Source organism: Carcharodon carcharias, chromosome 7, assembly GCF_017639515.1.
Source record: "Carcharodon carcharias isolate sCarCar2 chromosome 7, sCarCar2.pri, whole genome shotgun sequence".
Classification (NCBI taxonomy): Eukaryota; Metazoa; Chordata; class Chondrichthyes; order Lamniformes; family Lamnidae; genus Carcharodon; species Carcharodon carcharias.
This window is the reverse complement of record NC_054473.1, coordinates 44,472,689-44,491,358: the sequence shown is the minus strand read 5'-3', so window position 1 is coordinate 44,491,358 and position 18,670 is coordinate 44,472,689. Positions and strand designations below refer to the sequence as shown.

The 18,670-nt window shown below is 45.4% G+C and overlaps 1 protein-coding gene across 5 annotated transcripts in view; it reads left to right on the top strand.

The window, feature by feature from the left end:
• The window catches only part of fhit (fragile histidine triad diadenosine triphosphatase), a 1,268,452-nt gene that overhangs the window by 22,198 nt on the left and 1,227,584 nt on the right, over positions 1-18,670 (top strand). Inside the window, exon 1 of one of the 5 annotated variants that reach the window (XM_041192492.1) lies at positions 1,557-1,613. The exons of the other annotated variants lie outside the window; for them this stretch is intronic. The gene's annotated coding sequence lies outside the window, so the exon portion shown is untranslated. Of the gene's footprint in view, positions 1-1,556; positions 1,614-18,670 lie in introns of those variants that run through there. 5 annotated transcript variants of the gene reach the window in all.

Genomic DNA, 18,670 nt, shown 5'->3' with positions numbered 1-18,670 from the left:
TAACTATTGCTGTTTTTCACACTATAAATAAGCAATGTTTCATGAATCAATCATCTGTACCTACATTACAGAGATAATTTCTTGGTCTATGTATCATAGTGTCCTTTGTACAATCCATGCTTGGCAATTTATTCCTTTTCATTAGATAGAAACAATATTTAAGGAACTTTTAGGGCAAATTTTTATCAATGATTTTAGATGCCCAGTTTTTTTTTGGTGTTCTTCAAGTTTTTTTTAGCATCAAAAACCAGGAGAAAACTGAGGGAAAACATGAGAACCCAAAAACAGTAAATTTGGAGCACATTCGTAAAAATCAATTCTTCTTTGTTATATCAGTAACGTAAAGGAAATAAAGTTCAGTTAGCCTAAGTGACAAGACATAATTATTTACAAGCCAACAATGGGAGTAACCAGGAAAGTGTGAAAAATAAATCCACCACAAAATATCATAGCATCTGTCTAACCTCAACAGTTAAATTACCAGCGTGATTTGGTTGATTATATGTTGATCGCGATTTGCTTTCTCCTTTTCAACTATTCCTTTATTATTTCAAAGGTACGGTACTTGAAACTCCATGGTCCAAGTAAAAACATCAATCTCACACCCTGGCAGCTATTCTCATGGGTATTGCTTTGGCTTTAATGTTGTTGTAAAATTATCTTTGAATTAGTTCTTTGCAGCACTATCAAGAATTTTAGTGGTGGAAATCAGTTAAAAAAGCACATTTAAAGATTTCTAACATTGTTGTGTTTTGGGATGCTAGTTCAGAAAATGTACAGTTTTATTTTCTATATGGAACCTTTTTAATCATGGAAGCAGCAGCATGGTAAAAGAAACAATATCTTTCATGCCTTTGTCATTACAAAACTTTGTAAAATTTATTTTAAAATGCCATCACACAATTCCCATTGCTCTCAGCCAGATCTGTAATATAATGAATGATCTTAGCTTTCTGTGAATATTTAGAGTATCTCACCTAATTAACACCACGGTATTAATGAATATTAATAGTTGAGATCAAAATGGATTGCAGAAGTCAAAGCAGAACAACTACTTAAAAATCATAACATATGGTTAGAATGCACAGATAGATTCACTGTGGGTATACTACCCCTCATAATAACTTGCATTTATTGTTGAAATTCCTTTGTTCCTCTCATTAGATGAATGTTTTATACCCAAAATGTCAAAAAGTGGAAGCATAATTTGTTGAATTGCCCAGGAATTCTAAATGTCTTAAATAAATATATCTATTCAGTAATGCACATCTCCCAGGTAACTGATGTTCCTGAATATTTTCTGGAACCTCAGTTGGACCAACATTTGGTTACTTTTTACATTACCTTATTGCACTTGGAATGTATATTATTCCTGAAGTCATATGTTTGTGACCTGTGAGGTTGTGGATTCCTTGACTTTGATATTGATAACCCCCTGACTTTTTATTTATGGTCATCAGTATTGAAGCACCTGAGTGGAGAAGCTGGACACTTCATGACCATGTTTAAATTGGACTCTCATTGCAAAACTAGGAGCCTGAATTAAAATTAACTGCATGGTTTTCCCAGAAACCTGGCAGTAAAAGGGAGGCGGGAAATGCCAGCTTCATAAGGTAAGTTCTTTTTTGGCATTCCTTGTGGGCCAGTAGGAGCAGGAGTGAGTCCCATGGCCCTTTATGGAGCCTTCAGCCTCCCATCATCAATTACGACCCTTCTCTTCCCCCCCTGCCAAGATTGCCACCTGCACAAGCCTGAATGGCCTATCTCTCTCACCCCTACCACAATTGGCACACTTAACCTCTCCTGATTGCAGTGAATCATCGACATGAGTTTTTAATTTCCAGTATCCTATTTACAAATCAAAGTATTCCATGTACTTTCCTAACTGCCTTACAGTTTGTTCTGCTACCTTCAAAAATTTGTGAATATGCACCCTCAGGTCCCTCTGCTGATGCACCTCACTCAAAATAGTACCATTTAGATTATATTGCTTCTCCATGTTGTTCTCCAAAGTGCATCACTTCACACTTATCTGCATTAAATATTGATATGCCATGTATCTGCCCATTTTACCAGTCTATGTCCTCTTGAAACCTGCTGGGATTCTGCTTACTGTTTACTATGTTCCAGATTTTTCCAAATCCCAGTAAGCAAAGTTCACAATTTTTTAAATACCCTTTTCCTGGGAGTAATGTGACAACTACAACTTTCTCTCCCATGTGTTTTATGTCTTTAGGGGATTATGTGAATGCTTCAAAACACACACAGCCATTGTCATTTTTACACTATCTAGTTTACAGTTTATTTCTGAAAACTACATTTTTCTCCATTCCCAACTGTGTTCAACCATCATTCTCAATGATCTGTCACTTCAGCTGTTTGCAGGCAGAGATAAACCATGACATATCCCTTGTTATGTAATGCATTGTCATATTGTTGCTATTACTTCTTCCTTTGATCTGGTATCATCTTGCGATGAATCAGATCAAATTCCAGTCCATTTGGTTTGTATCAGCATGGGGTCAATCTGAACTATATAAATGCAGGTTCTTTCTGCCTTCTTTATTATTTTAACTCGTGCTGAGTTTAAGAAGTTAATAATTTCATTTTCCAGTATTTTTTGCAGCTCAAACGTTGCATGGCCATTGTTATTCATTGCAAGGTGCTTGCACACTGTGAAGTAATGATGATGTATATTAAAACACACATGAAAGCAAGTAGAAAGCAGCCATTTATTAAGCATAAGACTAAGCATACTGTGGATTCTGGAAATCTGAAATAAAAACAAAAAATGTTGGAAATACTTAGCTTTGTGTCCATTACTATTTTTTATTTTTGTAAATGATCAAGACTTGGGTTTAGAGCATAGCACTATAAAGTTTGCAGATGACACAAAATTTTGCATTGTTGTGGATAGTGATGATGAAGCTTCAGGATGTAGACATATTTGTGAAATGTGCAGAAGCATGGCAGATAGAACTTAATGTGGAGAAATATGAAATGATGCACTTTGCAAAGACTAATATGGAAAAACAGTACATTATAAATGGCATGATTTTGAAGAGTGTTGATAAGCAGAGAGACGCTTGGTATATATGTCTAGATACACAAATCTTTAAAGCTGGCAGGGCAAGTTGAGAAAGTGGTTAAAAGAGCATATGGTTGACTTGGATTTATATGTGGCATAGAATATAAAAAGACAGCATGCTAGAACTTTGTAAATCATTGGGTAGGCCTCAGCTGGAGTAATGTGCACAGTTCTGGACACCATAGTTGAAGAAAAATGTAGTGACCCGAGAAAGGGTACAGAGGAGGTTGACCAGGCTGTTTCCAGGATGAGGGCTTTCAATCATGAGGAGCGGTTAATTGGATTGTTCTCTTTGGAAAAGAGATGGTTAAGAGTGCCTTCATGAAAGCTTTCAAGGTGATGAAAGGCTTTAAAAGGGTAAAAGAAGAAAAACTATTTTCAGTGAGTGGATCAATAGCCAGCGGTCATATATTTCAAATCGTTGGCAATAGATCTGGAGGGAAATGAGAGGCTTTTCACTCAGAGTTATTAGGACCTGGAATGGTCTGCTTGAAAAGGTGGTGGAAGCTGATTTGATAAAAAATTTTAAAAAGGAGATGGACAGGTACTTGAGGATGATGGGCTTTAAGGGGTTATGGACAAAAAACAGAAGTATTGAACTAAGCATTACCGCTCTTTCAAAAAACCAGCAGAGGCACAATGTGCTGAATGGCCTCCTTACATTATAGGTTTCCAAGATTGTACTGAGCAGATCAAGCCTTATCTGTGGACAAAGTGTTTTAATATTTCAGGTCAAAGACCTGTCAACAGAACTGTAAAATTTTAGAGATTTAACAATGTATAAACAAGGAGGCAAGGAAGGTCTGTGATAAGGCGGGGAACAGAGATGATCGAATGACAAAAGAGATTATTGTGCAGGGCAAGAAGGGTGGCATTGGGACCAGTGAAAGAACAAAAGATTGGTCCAGAAAAGGTATAAGTAGTTAGAGCAGAACCATTACCAGTTCTCAAGAATGAAGGTTAACTCTTTCTCTCTCCACAGGTCCTCACTGACCTGTCGAGTATTTCCAGCATTTTCTGTATTTATTTCAGATTTCCAGCACCATAAGAATTTGATTTTGCATTACCAGCACTAGTTGCCTGAGAAAATTGGAAAGGCAGTTATGATCTAAAATTGTTGGACGCAATGTTGAGCTTAGATAGCTTTAAAATGCCTGATGGAAAGATGAGGTGCTGTTCCTCACGCTTCCATTTAGCTTCACATGTTACTTATGGCTGTAGAGACTTTTGTGACTTTTTTAGCAATAAAAACCACAATTAATTTAGGACAGTAAAGAATGTGACTCTAACGTAGCCTGGAGACAGTCATAGACACATACATCTTTTTCTGTTCCATACTGAAGTTGGTGTGTAAACAAATGCATGAACTATTTTGTGCACAGGAAATTTCCATAAACCACAGCAAAATGAATGACCATTTATTGGTTCTAGTGAGAACACTTTTAGCCAGGACACAGAAGAGCTCCATACTCCATTACTTGATCTTCAAAATTCATCAGTTTTTTTTAATTCATTCACGAGATGTGGACTTCACTGGCTGGGCCAGCATTTATTGCCCATCCCTAGTTGCCCTTGAGAAAGTGGTGGTGAGCTGCCTTCTTGAACCGCTGCAGTCCATGTGGTGTAGGTGCACCCACAGTGCTTTTAGGAAGGGAGCTCCAGGATTTTGACCCAGTGACAGTGAAGGAACAGCGATATATTTCCAAGTCAGGATGGTGAGCGACCTGGAGGGGAACTTGCAGGAGTTCCCATCTATCTTCTACCCCTTGTCCTTCTCGATGGTAGTGGTCGTGGGTTTGGAAGGCGCTGTTGAAGGAGCCTTGGTGAATTCCTGCAGCGCATCTTGTATATGGTACACTCTGCTGCCACTGTGCGTCGGTGGTGGAGGGAGTGAATGTTTGTGGGTGTGGTGCCAGTCAAGCGGGCTGCTTTGTCCTGGATGGTGTCAAGCTTCTTGAGTGTTGTGGGAGCTGCAGTCATCTAGGCAAGTGAGGAGTATTCCATCACGCTTCTGACTTATGCCTTGTAGATGGTGGACAGGCTTTGGGGAGTCAGGAGGTGAGTTACTCATTGCACGACTCCTAGCCTCTGACCTGCTCTTGTAGCCACAGTATTTGTATGGCTAGTCCAGTTTTGTTTCTGGTTAATGGTAACCCCAGGATGTTGATAGTGGGGGATTCAGTGATGGTAATGCCATTGAATGTCAAGTGGCGATGGTTGGATTCTCTCTTGTTGGAGATGGTCATTGCCTGACACTTGTGTGGCATGAATGTTACTTGCCACTTATCAGCCCAAGCCTGGATATTATCCAGGTCTTGCTGCACTTGGACATGGACTGCTTCAGTATCTGAGGAATCGCAAATGGTGCTGAACATTCAACACCTCATCCAAAGAATGTTACCTCAAACCCAATTTCGGACCTATGTGGTCATTCCTTCATAGTCACTGAGTCAAAATCCTGGCACATCTTACTTAACAGCATTAAGCACACACTTTTGCCACCCAAACTACATCGGTTCAAGAAGTGGAACTAAGGACGGGCAAGTAATGTCCTTGCCAGCAACACCCTTATCCTGCAACTGAATTAAAAAATAATAATACAGCACTTGGGTAGTACTGCAGTGGTGTTGGAGTCCAAATTATGGATTAGCACTGGGATTTAAATTTTGTGTCCCAGGAGTGAGAGCACTACCAAGGGAGTCAAACAAATGTGGAACTCTCCTTAATTCCAATTCAACAAGAAGTACATTTTTCTATACTATTAAAACATGTCTGAAACTTAAAGATAAATTTACAACTTGAAATACTCAGGTGTAGGTAAAATTATAATTCAAGTTTTTAACCAAATATGTGGGCCCAAATTGTGTATCCCATGTCAAAGTGATGATGCTCTCCACTGACCTTGAAGAAAACTGCCCACAAAGATCTAGCAACCTCTACGTCCAGGATTCTCCCATTAATTTAAATCTGGCAACAAGTCAAGGGTATCTCCAAGCATTCCGCAATGGTGATACCGTCTTTCAGGGAAAGTACTCAGCCACAATGAAGAATTCTCAGACAGCAAACCAGAAAGCAAAATGGATTGATTATCCCTCAGCTTTTATAAATTTTATAGAGAATGAAATGAAGATTGGGCTATATATATATTAGAAGCTGAATATCATAAAAATAGTTTTTATTGTATAGAACGACGGAACTTTTATCAAAATGGAAGAATTGACATTACACAAAGATAAAATTAGTTTTCCAGGACCTGAGAGGTTCTTCAGCAGCAGTGACTTAATAGACCTTTAAAAACCCAGTTACATCTCATTTACAAGGATTCATTCTTTCACGGGTTTTTAACAGTGATTCAACAGCATAAAAGGGGAAGTTCTTCTCAGTTTAGTGACTTCTAAATGATTTTCATTTGTGGGGACTTCAACAGCGCACCCAGTGGAGAAATAGGGGGCAGAATTTTGCCCTTGGTGAGCGTGCGGGCCCCACCAGCTCGGCGGCAGGCGGACAGCTGACCCCCGCCACCGAAACGGGGCCTGTCGCCATTTTAAGTGGGCGGGCCTATTAAGGCCCACCCAGTGACCAGCCCAACAGGAAGCACTATGCGCTTCCTGTGCAGGAGGGGGAGGGAATCCCCAGCTGTCAAAATGCGCTTAAAAAGGAACATGAAACCTCACCCTGCAAGTAGATGAGGTTTCATGTATTATCAGAAGCCCACTGGGGCTCCTGGCCTGCCCACCAGCCTTAAGGTTGGACGAGCAGGGCCTTTAGTTACTTTAATTACCCTGTCAACGGCCTCAATTGGCCATTGATAGGTCGGTGGGTGGACAGCTGATTTCGCTGTCCGCCCGCCTTTCTGAAAATTTAAAGGGACCGGGATGACGTCGGGGGTTCCTCCCAACCTCATCCCGCGTCATTTTCCCGTCAGCGAGCGGGCCCCATCCCCAAATCACCGATGGGAAAATTCTGGCCAGGGAATCTCTGACAGGAAGCTCTAGATTTCTATGGGCAGAATTTTCAGGTCAGTGTCCTGGGGTGGGCCTGACATGCCGTCACGTAAAACAGTGCGTGATGACGTTGGGCATGCATCCTGACATCACCGCGTGCCATCATGATATTTCAGTAGGCAGGCATGCTATGAGTTCCAAGGTGTGCCTGCTATTAATTAACAAGCCAGTTAAGGCCCTTGAGGCAGCAATTGAAAACAGTTTTTCACAGCCCTTGCAATTTTCAGTGCATCGTGTGGGTGCAACTGGCGGGGGGGGTAGGCCACATTTTTAAAATCTTCATCCATGGGCGGGATAAGAGCAGTGAGTGTGCTCGCTAACGCGAGTAGTTAGAACTTTCGTTTTTAACTTACTGTTACTTGCTTGTGTGAACAGGACAACTTCAATTATCTTCAGAGCTTCTTTGACAGAAAGAGCAGGCTTCAGTTCAGGACTCAGGGAATCATAACATTTGGGGCCTTTCAGGTATCAGACAGCCTTCCCTTACCCTGGGAACGGGGATTGTGCTTTCCGCTGGAGGCACCTCCTCTGAGTAGGAACAGAGGGCCGGAAGGGGGAGGAGGCCAGGAGTCCATATTAGCCTCCAGGGAAGTCACCTGTGGGAGAACAGGCGCAGGCACAAGGGGCGCAGGGCCAACAGGAAGTCCAAGGCGGAAGGGGCCGCAGACGATGCCACTATCCTGCTGCTATGGTTTACAGGCGGCGATGCATCTACCTCAATATATCTGAGGTGCAGTGCTGAAGGAGGCTCCATCTCTCAAGGGAGACAGTGACCTCCATCTGTCAGGTGATCGGCCCTGAGATCAGCTCCAACTGTGTGGTGGACACCCCTTTCCAGTGGAGCTGAAGGTCACGGTTGCCCTCAACTTCTATGCTCCCAGCTCTTTCCGGGGTCGGTGGGTGATCTTTATGGAGTCTCCCAGTCAGCTGTCCACAGTTGTGTCAAGCTGGTGACAGATGCTCTTTTCAGGCACTCTCTCCCAAACAGGTGGATGTTCCTGCACCACAGCAGTGGATATAGAAGGCAGCTCAGCACCACACTCTCAGGGGAAACTAGGGATGGGCAATAAATGCTGCCCCACCCAGCGAAGGCCACATCTCGTGAATGAATGAATACAAAAACAAAATTCTGAGTTGTTGGGGGGGCAGCTGGGCAACCTAACTGCTGTGCTAAGTGACCCATGCCAACATGGAACTCACCCTTCCCGATGGCAAGAGATCATTAAACCGCTTGCACCCAGGTGCGTCTCACCACATTGTGGGAGCTGACCTGTTCTGCCACCACCTCCCAGGCACATTTTGTTATGTGCGGGGGTCTCCTCCTCCTGTCCCTTGGCATCAGGATCTTGCTGCGTGCTGCCACCTCCTCAAGGAGGGCAGTGAGGCACTTATCCAAAAATGTCAGGGCTGACTGCCCCGCCGACCTGCCCTCCCACCTGGCCTGCTCTCCAAGGATGCTATCCGACACCCTCCTGTCCGATATCAGTGCAGCCTGGGGACAGATGCCTGCGTTGCCTTTGGATCTGGCGGTCATTGGCCTCCCGCTGCCACTGGCCCCTTCCCACTGATCTTGGGAGCTGTGATTTACGCTGGGTGGGCCTTAATTGGCCCACCCAAGTAAAATGGCGGCACGGAGCCAATCGCGGATGGCGATCGGCTCCGCGCCCGCTCCCACCCAGCCAGCCAGCCCACCATAGGAAAAATCCTATGTTTAACTGTGGACATGCAGCTGGCAGAAGTTTCTGTCAGTTTCGCAGTTGTGGTGACAGTGAACGCTGACAGTTTTGCAATTATTACAACCATAAATTCTGGACTGTGGTTGTCTTCTTTACGGACTGCTGGTTTATGTTTCGACAGTTATTGGAAACATTGATGCGAAAGTGTATAAAAGATGAGAACATGTCTGCGCAATAGTTGTTGAGAGTTTGTATTTTTCTGAGGAATAACTTGGACCAGAAAGAGAGGATTATAAATGATGCCAATAATGGTTTTGATAATACTGATAGATTCCAGAAATAGATTGCCATCTTGGAATCAAATATACAACAAATAACTTGTGTTCTGCCGTGTTTACATTTTTTTTTTCCGGTTTGTAACAAAGTAAGGTTACCTTGATATAACCTTTTCCAGAAAACGTCTTGCTTTCATCAGCAGTCCAGATAAATATCCACCACTGACCTTTTTGGAAGCCTGAGGAGAGATAATTTGGTGGTTTAATGTTTGAGTCAGGACACAGACTTTGCAGGCTGAAGGATGGCACTGAAGAGCCCATAGCTTCAAAAATACAGAGAAAAATAGAGGAAACTGTGAAATTGATGCAGCCTGTTCAATGAAGTAACAAACCAGAATGGATGTAATTTTTCCAGAATTGCACGAAGTGCGGTAGTAGGTGGGTAAAATGGGGTCCTACCTGCCGATGAAAATTGTGGATTTTCGTGCCATATTTTCCCGAGCCTGCCTCATTGTATATTCACACCTGTGAAACACGCCATTTCCATGGCAGGCAGCCTCTCATTCACCCGCTCACCATCACCCCACTGTTGCATCATGCCGGCCGCCACCTTTAAAAGGCAGCCTCCAGCAAAGCGCTCATTGCCACCAGCTCACCATCGCTGCCTGAAAACATGGCCAACTAACGCAAAAGGACTGCAGACGCCGTCTCAATGACGGGTCCCTCGAGTGACTGCTGGATGTGATGGAGGCCTACTGGGATGCGCTCTATCCCCGCTCTGGCCACAGGATGGGTAGCAATGTCACCAACCCGACTTGGGAGGCAGTGACATCAGTGGTCAGCACGAACGCCCTGCAAAGGAGGACAGCCACCCAGTGCTGCAAAGGGATGAATGATCTCCTCCGTTCCGGCAGGGTAAGTCATTCTTTTCATCACTCCCAGCTCACACACTCACAAATCCATCACACATCCTCACTCACTGCCAGTGCAAGGGACATCACCAAATCACTCTTTCACACACACCGTCATTATCCTCATCCCATCCATGGGACCACTCACCACCCACACAGACCAGGCATACTTATCATCTGGCCCGACAGGCATCCTGATGCACTCTCCCCATCTCTATCCATGCAGGATAAACTGGTTCACAACAGGAGGGAAAGGTCACAGACAGGTGGAGGGATGCCGGAATTCAAAGCTCTGACAGAACTCGAAAACAGAGCCATCCAACTGGCCAGCAATGACCAGGACTGGTACTGTGCTGACGGTGAGGTCGGTGCTGTTCTACCAAGTGAGGATCCAGCAGTGTGACATTCATCAGACAATCATGCTGTGAGTGATGTGCCCTGTTTCACAGGCCACTGCCATGCACCAATTATCTTCCCTTGTTTTCACAGGCAATCTGCCAAACAGCCGACAGAGTCTATGACCCAGGGCCTCCAATCAAGCTCCAAAGAAACCTCTGAAGACGAACCTGAAGGCACTCACCCTGAAGCCCCGTCACAGCGCTCACCCACACCCTCCACCAGTGCAGAGACACACACCTTGGTGGAACCTAGCTTTAGAGTATCACAATCTGGTGAGCACACCACATTTTCTGATCCACAGCAGGCGGAGACAGGGACTTCCCAGGTCCCTGGCACTCGGAGGACTGCTAGAAGCCGGAACCTTGCTGAGTCCGTGTCAGATAATGAGCCTCTGGACTTGATCATGTCACAGTTGATGGAGCTGCAAAGGCAAGCTAGGGAACAACGGGAAGGGATGTCCGCTGCACTCCTCAGATTGCAAGGCACAGAGGAGGAGTCCATCCGTCTTCAGGCTTAGGTGATAGCGCCAGCATTGCATCGCACTGAGATCAACACTGGCAGGATGGCGGCTGCTATGGAGACCTTGGTCCAGCACTTGCTCTTGCAATGCTGTGTGGACTTAACTCCATTGCTGATGCTATAGTTGGACTCCAACAGCGTGTACGCGAGAGGGGTGCTGGGCAGCTCGTTCTCACTCCAGCTACTCCTTCCTTTCACAGACTCAGCCAGGGCCCTCGGCATCCTTAGGGAGGAGGATCAGCAGGTGCATGCTGCGGGGCCATCCACCCAGATGGCCCTGGGAGTGACCGGCCCATCTGAGTCCCCTGTTCCTGTGACCTCCACAGATCCAGCTTCATAGGCCGGGAGGGTGCCATTGCCACACAGGAGGACCCTGAAAACAGGCTGGGACCCTCCATTTCTTGGCCCTCCAAAGGATGCCCGCCACAGTCATCACAGACAGGGCATCACGGTCAGCAGGCTGCTTCCACCTCTGCTTTAGATGTCTGGGGAGCACCAAGACGTGGCAGCAGGGTTAGGAAAGTTAGGTAAAAGTAGTTGCACAGCCTGGGCAGGTGTGTTAATCACTTGTACATACTGTTCACTATTGTCAATAAACTCCTAAGAATGTCTCCCTGCCTGTGGCTCCTTGTTCTGATAAGCAGTGTTCTTGTCACTCAGATGTGAAACCTTTCTGCACAGGATAAAAGGCAGATGTCTCAGTCCAGGGCCTCTTCCCTGTACTCTGTGCGGCCTTCAGACAACAGTGGTGGTCCAGCCTCACACTCCCTGTAAACATTACTGATGCCTGCACCTTGGCTGGTAAATTGCTGCCAGAATATAGTGGGCAGGTGCCACAGAGTTCCCCCATACTCTCTATGCACTCTCACCACCTTTAAGGTGGGGCTGGCCCCCATCACATCTGTGACCAGTGATGCTGTGCATCAGCTCCTGAAGGGCTGAGGTGCAGAAGGTGGACACAGCATCAGATGCGTCTAAAGTTTCATGGCTGCGTCTCTGAGATGGCCCTGATGATGGAGCTGCCCTCGGTGAGACAGGAGTCAGACATTTTCAGAGGCTATGTGAAGATCTGTGAAGCATCCTCATTGCATGTTGTCATCCTCCTGTGATCGAGCGACTATTAGAACCTTCACTGCATCTCCATCACAGGGGCATTCTCACAGAGGGTCTTGGCACTGTGATAAGCCAGGCTGGAGTCAAATGTTCACAACTGTGATGTGAGGATGTATGGGGACACTACATGTTGTCACCATCCTTCACAAATCTGGCAGCTATGAGGGTCTCCCTGGTGCTTCTGCCTCGTCTAGCTGGTGTAGAGCATCGTCCCCGTCATTGTTACCACCGAGGACCCCCTCACCCTCACCCCTGTCAGTGGTGTCATCATTGGAAGAGACATGCAGCTCCTCCATCTCCTCCTCAGCCAACTCCTCACCCAGTTGCAGTGCCAGGTTGTAAAGGGTGCAGCAGACAATGATGATGCCTGACAGCCTCTGTGGACTGCATTGCAGGGCTCCACCAGACTGGTCCAGGCACCGGAACTGCATTTTCAGCATCCCGATGGTCTGCTTACCAAATTGTAAGCTGCTGCATGAGCCTCATTATAGCGCCACTCTGCTGCAGCCTGAGGCCACTGCATGGGCATCATCAGCCCTGGCCTCTGTCCCCAATGAGCCAACCCTGCAGCCTCTGTGAGGACCCTGGAAGACTGCAGGGATCTGTGAGCGACTTAGGATGTAGGCATTGTGCACACTCCCTGGAAATTGTGGCTATACATGCTTTTCTGGTGGTCATATACCAGCTGCATGTTCAGTGAGTGGAAGCCCTTACGGTTGATGAAGTCCACTGAGTGTAGCGATGGAGACCCGTGTGCCTCATGAGTGCAGCCAGTTGTACCCTGCATCTGTGGAAATCCTGAGATCAGGGTGAATCCAATGGCCCTTGCATCCTGGCTGTCCTGGTCCAGGGCAAAATGCACAAAGTTGTGTGCAATGGAGAAGATGGCTTCCGTGACCTCATGGATGCATTTGTGGGTGGCAGATTGAGAAATCCCACAGAGGTCACCTGTGGAGCTCTGAAAAGAGCCATTGGCATAGAAATTGAGCACCGTGGTCACTTTCACAGTCACTGGCAGTGGATGCCCTCCATGTCCTCTTAGCGCCAAGTCCTGTAGTAAGTGGCAGATGTGAGCTGCCAGGTCCCTAGACATGCATAGTAATCAGCGACACTGGTTCTCAGCCATCTGCAGGAATGGCAGGCAGCGTCTATAGACTCTGGGTATCGCTAGGCGCCGACCAGTCACAGCTCGCTCTTGCTCCCGGGCAGTGTTTGCGCAAACCCCTGCTGTTCCTTCTTCATGAGGTTGCTGCTCCTACCTTTGCACGGCTAGGTGCGACAGTTGCTCTCTCCTCCGTCTTCTATGATCTCTGTAGGCCATCAGGCATAAATCTAGGTCATCAGGATCCATGATGGATCCGTTTGATGGCCCTTTGGTGCCTCCGCATTGCTTGCATGGGCAGGCAGGCTAGGAGCCTGACCCCAATCAGATCACTGTGGCTGCGCCTGATCTGTCTTAGTTGCAGAGGCATAGTCAGTTTGTACAGGTGTCCCTAATATATGGCCACTCCCCTCGCTTACCCTGCCCTCCACCTTGATTGCCTGTGCGCGGGATGCAGTGCCAGGGCAGCACTTGCCCCCCCTCAGCAGTCTCCTCCAATGCTGGCCACTACTTGCCCCCCGACACCCCCCAACCCTCAGCAGTCGCCTCCGAGGCTGACCAGCACTTGCCCCCAGATACCCCCCACCCCTCAGCAGTTACCTCTGAGGCCAGTCATCAGTTTACCCTGCCCCCCAGCTCCCCTGAAGCCTGCAAACAACAGGCGAGCTGTGGAGAATGCTGCTGCTCACTCACCTCGGTTCCCCCAAAGTGAAGGCCGCCAAGTGCACATCGCCTGCGTGCTGTTGTGAAACACATCGGCGTGCTTTCCCACCGATGTGGACGGATGATACAGCGGGGTTCCAAGAGTCTGGCGGGATGGCCTTTTAATTATATGCTAATGCATTACAATTAGCTCCCCACCAACCGATAGCAAGAAACGTGGCCTGCTGTCGGCAGGCTGAGCGGAAGATCGCGACCTGCCTTCATGCTGTCGTGAAGTGGGTCCCACTATATTTTCCATGCATGCCACCTATCACGCCTGCCACCTGCAGGCTCGGAAAATTCTGCCCAATGCGTGAAAAAACAGGTGATTTACAAATGAGAACTTATATACTGTAAATGGATAAGTAGGATAAATAGATACAGTACAAGAAGTATATTTTTTAAATTATATGCCCATTTTGATTGCATTCACTATTAATATTATTAGAATAATTAGCATTTGGATTTGACTAACTAAAACAGGTGCCATGCCCTCAAATCAACTGACTTGCAGCGGAGCATATTAAGTTACTAAAGTGCACTAACAAATTTTGTTCCATGGTTTATGGAAAAGAGTAAATAATTGAGATTAAATATATTGGAATTGGGTATTTTTATGAAGTCAAACCAAATACAGTAAATGCCACAATGTTCTCACCTGTCACCTTTCTGAGCTAACATCTTAAATCACAGAAGCCACTGACAGTACAATTCAGTGTAGTGGAAGTATAATAGTGGTTTATACAGTCAGTATAAAAAATAAGGTGACTAATGCTGTATTGTAGTTAACCAGATCAAAATTGTTAGAAATTAAAAGCTACTGTTAACACTAATAGACCTGAGTGCTTTACAAAAGGTCAGATCAGTTGTTACAGTTGACAATGCATCATGTCAACATAGATTATGTGGTACTGGCACCTGATTGTAATGCAGCAATGCAAATGATGCTATTAACCATGAATATCAGAAAGACTTAAAAAAGATCTATTATTAATTCAGATTTTTCAGCTTATAGTCTATTAGTTCAAATGACACAATGATAAATATCAATTATTCCATTCCTCCTCATTAAGGTCGTTTCTCAAATGCATTGAATACAGTTTTAAGTGTATTAATACATTATTAGTGAAAATTGAGATGGAAATAGAAATTTTAATGAGATAATATCTGATGCTTGACATTGTAAATTCCTTTCATGCAAAGTTTACCATCTGATGCATAATCTTTTTCAATTAAATATTAACAAAACAGGACATGCTACATTACTATCAGTTACTGCTTAACAGCAAAAGAGAATTTTTTATTTGTTCATGGGATGTGAGTGTTGCTGGCAAGGCCAACATATTGCCCACCCCTAATTGCCCATGAAAAGGTGGTGGTTGAACCACCTTCTTGAACTGCCACAGCCTGTGTGGTGCAGGTACACCCATAGTGCCACTAGTGAAGGATTTCCAGAATTCTGACCCAGCAACAGTGAATGAATGGTGGCATAGTTCCAAATGAGGGTGGCATGCAACTTTGGGCAGGGGGAGGGGCACTTGCAGGTGGCGGTATTCCTATGCGTCTGCTTCCTTTGTTCTTCTAGGTCGCAGAGGTCATGTGTCAAAGGAGCCTTGGTGAGTTGCTGCTGTGTATCTTGTAGATGGTACTGCTGCCAGTGTGTGGCTGTGGTGGACAGAGTGAACGTTTAAATGGTGGATGAGGTGCTGATCAAGCCAACTGCTTTGTCCTGGCTGTTGTCGAGCTTCTTGATTGATATTGGGGTTGCACTCATCTAGGCAAGTGAGAGTATCAATCAGCCTCCTGACTTATGCCTTGTGGATTGTGGACAGGCTTTGGGAAGTTAGGAGGTGAGTTATTCATTGCAGAATTCCCAACTTTTGACCTGCTGTTGTAGCCAGACCAGTAAAGTTTCTGGTCAATGGCAACCTTAAGGATATTGATAGCAAGGGCTTCAATGATTGCAATCCAGTTGAATGTCATAGAATCATAGACTGGTTGCAGAACAGAAGGAGGCCATTCAGCCCATTATGTACATTCTGGCTCTCAGCAAGAATAACTCCCCTTGCTGCACTTGCCTGCCTTTTCCCCATAGCCCTGCAATTTTTTTCTCTCCAGATAGTTATCCAATTCTTTTTTGAAGGCTTTGATTGAAGATTGGTAGCTGGATAGATGGTTAGGTTCTCTCTTGTTGGAGTTGGTCATTGTCTGACACTTGTCTGACTTGAATGTTACTGCCACTTATCAGGCCAAACCAGAATCCTGTCCTGGTCATGCTGCATATGGAGACGGACTGTTTCAGTATCTGAAAGGTTGCAAATGATACGAAACACAATGCATTCATCAACGAACATTCCCACTTCTGACCATATGTTGGAGGGATGGTCATTGATAAAGCAGCTGAAGATAGTTGGGACTAGGACACGACCCTTATAATACTCTACCTCTGCAGCAATTTCCTGGGATGATTGGGCTTGAACAAATGCAACCCTCTTCCTTTGTGCTATCTAACCCGTGGAGAGTTTTCCCTCTTGATTCCCATTGACTTCAATTATGCTGGGGCTCCTTGATGCCACACTTGGCAGAATGCTGTCATGATGTCAAGGGCAGTCACTCTTATCTTAACGCTGGAATTGAGCTCTTTGTTCATATTGGAGCCAATGCTATAATGAGGTCTGGATCCGAGAACCCCTGATGAAACCCAAATTGATCATCAATGGGCAGGTTATTGCTGGGTAAGGACCATTTTATAGCACTGTTGATTACACCTTCCATCATTTTGCTGATGAACAGGAGTATACTGATGGGGAGGTAATTGGATTTGTCCTGCTTTTTGTCCACAGGACAAACTTAGGCATTCTCCACATAAACAGGTAGATGCCAATTTTTTAGCTGTACAGGAACAGCTTGGTGATGGTCATAGCTAGTTTTGGAGCACAGCTCTTCAGTACCACAACTGGGATGTTGTCAGGCCCGAAGCCTCTGATATAACCAGCATTCAACGCTTCTGTCTGAAGATGGTTAACTTCAGTCTTGACTTTTGCACAAAGGTGTTAGGCTCCACCATCATTAAGGATAGGGATGCTTGTGGAGTCTCCTCCTGTTAGTTGTTTAATTGTTCACCACCATTCATGAGGATGTGGTAGAACTGCAGTTTTGATCTGATTTGTTGGATTGCTTAACTCTGTCTATAGCAAGCTGCTTCCACTGTGTAGCATGCATGTAGTCCTGTAGTATAATGTTACCAGGTAGGCACCCCATGATTTAGGTTTCCCTGGTGCTGCTCCTGGCATGCTTTTCTACACCCCACATAAACCAGACTTGGTCTCATGGCTTGATGGTAATAATACAGTGACGGATATGCCAGGCCATGAGGTTATAAATTGTGGTTGAATACAGTTCTGCTGCTGATGGTGCACAATGCCTCATGGATGTTCAGTTTTGATGCTAAATCTGATCTGGTTCTATTCCAATTAGTACAATGATAGTGACACACAACACAATGGAGGGTGTCCTCAGTATGAAGATGAGGCTTCATCTCCACAAGGTCTCTGTGATGGTCACTCCTACCAAGACAGATGCATTTGTGACAGGTAGATTGGTGAGGACAGGGTCAAGTAGGTTTTTCCCTCTTATTGGTGGTGGACATTGAAGTCCCCCAATCAGAGCACATTCTGTGTCCTTGCTACCCTCAGTGCTTCTTCCAAGTGATGTTCAACATGACAGAGGGCAGTAGGTGGTAATCAGTGAAAGGTTTCCTTGCCCATGTTAATGCAATGAGATTTCATGGGGTCCAGAGTCAATGTTGAGGACTCCCAGGGCAACTCCATTTTGACTATTTACAACTGTGCAACCACCTCTGTCCTGCCAGTGGGAGAGGAAATATCCAGGATTCATGATGAAAAAGTCTGATACATTGGCTGCAAGGTATGATTCTGTGCATAGACCATGTCAAGTTGTTGTTTGATGAGTCTACGGGACAGCTCTCCTAATTCTGGCACATGCCCAGATGTTAGCAAAGAGGACTCTGCAGGGTCAATTGGCCAGGGTATGCCTTTGTCATTGCCACTATGCTACTGTTCTGATTATTAAAGGCTTCCTGCAGCCGTTGTATTAGTAATTTGGAATTGCATTTGTAATGTATTATTTATTTATTTATTTGACAGAATCACAGAATTGTTATAGCACAGAAGGGGGCCACTCAGCTCATTGTGTTTGCACCTGCACATTTACATTGCTATAAAGTTGCATAACATACAGGGCTTTTCCATTCAGGAGATTTAGTGTGCTGGTGGGCGGCAAAGTCTGTGTGATTCCTGTTGGGTGGGGTGGATTTCTGTGCACAATCTTCAGCTTTTCAGCTTATTTATTATGCATTAATGAGGAGCTTGTTGATTCTTGTGGCGTGATGGGCAGTGATTCGCCTGCCCCGCCATTACCTCATGGGGCTGAAGGTCCTGGCGCCATTTTTAAACAGCACCCGCAAGCACATTCACTCACTGCAGGCCAGGTGTTGGACAGGTAATCCTTGGTGCCTAAAAGACCTAAACCCTTGGCTCCAATGTTCAGAGAGGCCTTCATGATATTCTCCTCCATACTATCCAAGAAAAGGCGGGAGGTCCTCTTTCCTCAGCATCGGAGCCGGAGGTTCACCCACCTGACCATGCTGTCTTGGGAGAAGGTTGCCAGGGAGGTCAGCGCCCGTACCACCCAAGAAAGGATTGCCCTGCAGTGCAGGAAAATGATGAATGATCTGATGTGCTCCGCCAGGGTAAGTAAATCTCCTTCTCACTTCAAACTCTTACTCTCATAAGGGCATCAGGAAGTCTAAGGGTTAGAGTCCACAGGGATGTCACGCACTACCAGCAAATGGGACATCAG